Raw genomic sequence first — 5,178 nt, 5'->3', positions numbered from 1 at the left:
CTTCCTGCCTTGGTATCTGGTGGAAGTTGAGGAGATTGAGAAAGAGGAGTGGGCCCAAGCCCTCAGGATGGGAATTCACCTCCGCCGCCAAGCCCGTTCCACCCACGACACGGTCCAGCACCTTCTCTGGCTGAGTCAGAGTGGAAACGATCTTGGGTTACATTTCCCATGGCCGCAAGGAGGTTTAGCGGACAATGTTTTGTGAAAATACTGGCTGAGCCCAAAATGAACTCTGAGCCCCATGCTGGGGAGGAGGAGAGTCAGGCCAGCTCCCTGCAGGAGCAGCAGTGCGTGCCGTGTTGTGCAAAGCTAGCGAGTTGCCAAGAAGGGGGTGGGGTGGGGTGGAAAGGGGGATATCCCAGGCCAGAGAAGGGGTGGCAGTAAAAAGTGATGCTGAGGCTGAATCACAAACCAGCAGTGAAAAAAAAAACAGCAGTGTTGGTGCCTCTGAACCTTCTAGGAAAAAGAGGCGCTTGTGCAAAGGCCCTGGGTTGATGTTCTGTGCTGAGGAAGGAGGGGTTGTCTGGCAGGCTTTGCAGGTCACAGTGAGGAGTCTAGACTTAGCCAGGAGGCAGCCAGATACCACTGAAGACTTCTCAGCAGGATGGAAACCACTGAGTTCTGCCTAAAGCAGGCCTCAGGACTGTGTATGGAGACTTGCTGGAAGCAGGCCAGAGCACATAGCTTCTGGGAATAGGAGGGGCAGCGTGGCCAGCTAGGGAAAGCCGAGCAGAGTTCCCACACTGCCCAGCACTCCGACTCTTGCTGTGTACCCAAGAGAAGCATAGCAAGCGCCTGAGTGTCCAGGCTACAAAAGCAAAAGGCAGTACATCTTCAGTGGACAAGCATTCGTCTGTAAAAAGCAGCAAAGCCTGGCACTGATGGCTCATGCCTGTAATCCTTTCAGGAGGCTGAGATCCGAGGATCATGGTTTGAAGCCAGTGTGGGCAGAAAAGTCCCCATGAGACTCTTATCTTTAATTACCTGCAAGCCAGTAGTAGAGCTTTTCTGTGGTAGAATACTATCCTTGAGCGAAAAGGCTCAGAGACAGCTTCGAGGCCCTGAGGTCAAGCCCCATGACCAGCACACACACACACACACACACACACACAAATAAGCAATGAAGCACTGACCCATTCCACAATGTGCATGAACCTTGGAGACTTGATTCTAGGGAATAGAAGCCAGATGCAAAAGACTGCATTATATGATTCAATTTAAATGAAATCCCCCAAATAGGCCAATCCATAGAGACAGAAAGCAGAGCCTTGGTTTGCCAGGATCTGAGGCATGGGGAAAACATGGGGATAGAGCCTTAGTAATAAGTACACAGTTTGCTTTTGAGGTGGATGATGAAAACATTATGGAACTTCGGAAGTCATGGTTGCACAATACTGTGAGTTTACTAAATGCCACTGAATTGGACACTTTAAAAGGGATTCATTTTATGTGAATTTCACCTTAATAAGTGATAGAGGATTATGGATGGATAAATAGATACATAGATGATAGGTAAATAAATGATAGATTCATAGACAATACACTGCTATAGGTTCCATGATTGACAGGTAAATAGATGGGAGAGATAGATGGATAAACAAGAGGCTAGGTGAGAGTAGGACCCTGACCACCACCTAATGCCTGAAACCCTGGAAGAGGTGTGACAGGCCCTGGGTTTGGTCTACAGAGTAGAGTGAGTGACAATGCCCTTATGAGGGAGAGGCAGAGCCAGGAGAAGATACTGTGCACGCATGGGGACAGTGAGCAGGTGATGAAGTGGAGGCATAGCCCAGAGCTCTCTGCTGGAACTCTTCATGGGTCAGGAGCCAGCAAAGAAGCAGGTGGGGGTAAATTTCTGGTGTAGAAAGCCTGGGAGAGGGCTGGGAAGGTGGCTCAGTGGTAGAGCGCTTGCCTTGCATGCATGAGGCCCTGGGTTCGATTCCTCAGCACCACATAAGCAGAAAAAGCCAGAAGTGGCGCTGTGGTTCAAGTGGTAGAGCGCTAGCCTTGAGCTGAAGAGCTGAGGGACAGCGCCCAGGCCCAGAGTTCAGGTCCCAAGATGGAAAAAAAAAAAAAAGCCTGGGAGAAAGCCAGGCTCTGGTGGCTCACGCCTGTAATCCTAACTACTCAGGAGTCTGAGATCTTAGGATTGCAGTTCAAAGCCAGCCTGGGCAAGAAAGTCCGTTAGACAAGTCTTATCTCTAATAATGCACCAGAAAACCAGGAAGTGGCGCTGTGACTCAAGTGGTAGGGCACTTGCCTTGAGTTGAAAAGCTGAGGGACAGCACCCAGGCCCAGAGTTCAAACCCCATGATTGACAAAACAAAACAAAACAAAACAAAACAAAAAACAAGTTCAATGACTTCTTTGCATTTCCATTTTGATTTTGGGGGTTTTTTTTGGGGGAGGGGGGTCCATTTGTGGGGCCTGAACTCTGGGCCTGGGTGCTGTCCCTCAGCTCTTCAGCTCAAGGCTAGCACTCTAACCACTTGAGCCACCTTCCCAGCCCCTGCATTTCCATTTTGAAAGTATGGTTGTATGCAACTGATGGCTTTTACCTGAAAAGTCCCCAGCTATGCATGCCCCATATACCCCAAACTAGACATTACCATCTCTTTCCAACCCAGCTCTGTGTGTGTGTGTGTGTGTGTGTGTATGTGCGCGCGCGCATGCACATGCGTATGATGGTACTGGGGACTTGAACTCCTGGCCTTCCTTGCACTATTGCTTAGCTTTTTCACTCAAGGCTGGCACTCTATCACTTGATCCACAGTTCCACTTCTGCCCTTTTTGGTAGTTGATTAGAGATGACTCTCCCAGACTTTTCTGCCTGGGCTAGCTTCAAACTAAGATCCTCAAATCCTTTCTTGAGTAGCTAGGATCATAAGCATGAGCCAACTGCACCCTGCTCCAACCCGACTTATTTTTTGGCATCCCTTCTGGTGTTCCCGGCAAAACTCAGGATCATCCAATGTCTCTGTCTCATTATCCCACTTTTTTTGTTTTTTGTCAGTCATGGGGCTTGAACTCTGGGCCTGGGCGCTGTCCCTCAGCTCTTCAGCTCAAGGCCAGTGCTCTACTACTTGAGCCACAGCGCCACTTCCAGTTTTCTGGTGGTTTATTGGAGATAAGAGTCTCATGGACTTTCCTGCTCGGGCTGGCTTTGAACCTTGATCCTCAGATCTCAGCCTCCTGAGTAGCTAGGATTACAGGCATGAGCTACCGGTGCCTGGCTTATCCCACCTTCTTATGTTTTACCGATTCAGTCCCAAAGTGCCTCTTATTCTTCAGTGAGTTCCCCAGATCTAAGCAGTGCCTGGCACCGTAAGTGCTGGGCAACTAAGAATGCCAGTATTTAGGGAGGTTGTAGAACATTACAGACTGACCATCTTCAGTGGGGCAATAAACCATCAGCATCCTACGGTTAGAGTTGCCGAAGTCTGCAGCCAGACTTGGAGCCAGTCTGGGAGAGAGCACTGAGATTGTGCAGAATTTCACTACTCTGATGGTATTATCTGGAAGAACACATTACATCTGACACACATTCCCTCCAAAGTACACAGACACTGGCCAGAGGGGCTTAGTACACACAGTCACACTAAACCAATTTCCTGCCCTCACCTTGAGCATGTATGGACTCATAAGCCCTTTTCTACTTCTGCTTTCTGTAAGAATTCTGACCCCTATTGACAAGAGAAGGGCACTGCACTGTGACATTCTGCCTCAAGGCAGAACTTAACTCAGGCCTCAGAAAGCCAGCTGAAATATTGCCTTCTTTAATCCAGCTAAAATCTCTACTTCCGTTTAGGAAGACAAATATGCCCAATAAAAAATCTAACTTTCTACTAATAATTCTTAATCAGGTCAGGCAGTGGTGGCTTAAGCCTATAATTCTAAACTACTCAAGAGGCTGAAATCTGAGGATCATGGTCTACAATGGCTGAACACAAAAGTCAAGACTCTTATCAAGAATTAACTAGCAAAAAGCTGGAAGAGAAGGTGTGGCTGAAGTAGAAGAGCTCTAGCCGTGAGCAAAAAAAAAGCCAAGAAAGAGCATGAAGCCCTGAGTTCAAGCCCGGGTACTGGCACACAGAAAAAAAATTCAATGCAAGATGTGGAAAGGAGTTCAAAAAAGATGGAACTCTTGAAAAAATCAAATTGAAATCCAGAAATGAAGAGCTCAATTGCCCAAATAAAAATTCAGTTGAAAGCCTAGCTGATAGAGGACACAAAGTTGAAAATAGGATATTGGCAAAAAGTACCTAGACATCCTGGCTCCCCAGTGGCAGTAGGGAGAGGGGTACTTTGAGCGACACAAGCATGAACTATGACTGCTTTCTCCAGGCCTAGCCTATATGAGGCCCATGTCTCTTGTATGGGTGTCTGTGTGTGTGCACACATACACACTCACATACCAGTATCAAAATTGCCCTCTCCCTTGGCTTTGTCACTCAATGCTGGCATGCTGCCTCCTGAGCTATACCTCTATTTCTGGCTTTTTGCTGGTTAATTGGAGATGACAATTTCACAGATTTGCCTGCCCAGCCTGGCTTTGAACCTCAACCCTCAGATCTCAGCCTCTTAGGCTTACAAGTATAAGCCACCAGTGCCTAGATCCATGTCTCTCACCCCGTGAGTCTCTGGTCAACATCTACAAATCCAGGCACCCTGGAAGTTGTCATCCCAAGACTCCAAAGGCCCTGTCGACCACTTCCTCCCGCCTCTTGGTTCCTCGGTCTTACTCTCTTCTTCACCATCCCTCCCTTCCCTTCCACTGTGGACCCTGCCTATAGAAAATGGGGCCTTAGCAGAAAAGGCTTAAGGTTGGCCTCCTACATTCTCCTGCCTTTGCCTACTCCACCTCCTACATCCAACATGCGGTCTTTCAGGATCCTACCATCTGCCATTTCCTCACCCACCTCCCTCCACAGCCACCACTGGCTTTGGCCCTGGCTCACTACCTTCTCCTTTCTTCCCCCCAGGGCCTCTACACTCTGTATATGTTCATGTGTGTGGTCTGGCCACTAACCCTGACCTTTTTTATTCTGCTTAAGGCTATCACCCTACCAATTGAGCCACAGCTCCACTTTCAGCTTTTTTGTTTGTTTGTTTTGTTTTGGTGGTTGACAATGGCAGTTTCAGGGACTTTCCTGCCAGGGCTGACTTCAAACTATGATC

Source organism: Dipodomys merriami, unplaced genomic scaffold (assembly GCF_024711535.1).
Source record: "Dipodomys merriami isolate MVZ:Mamm:240054 unplaced genomic scaffold, mDipMer1.0.p SCAF_3, whole genome shotgun sequence".
Classification (NCBI taxonomy): Eukaryota; Metazoa; Chordata; class Mammalia; order Rodentia; family Heteromyidae; genus Dipodomys; species Dipodomys merriami.
This window is presented reverse-complemented; position numbering follows the sequence as displayed.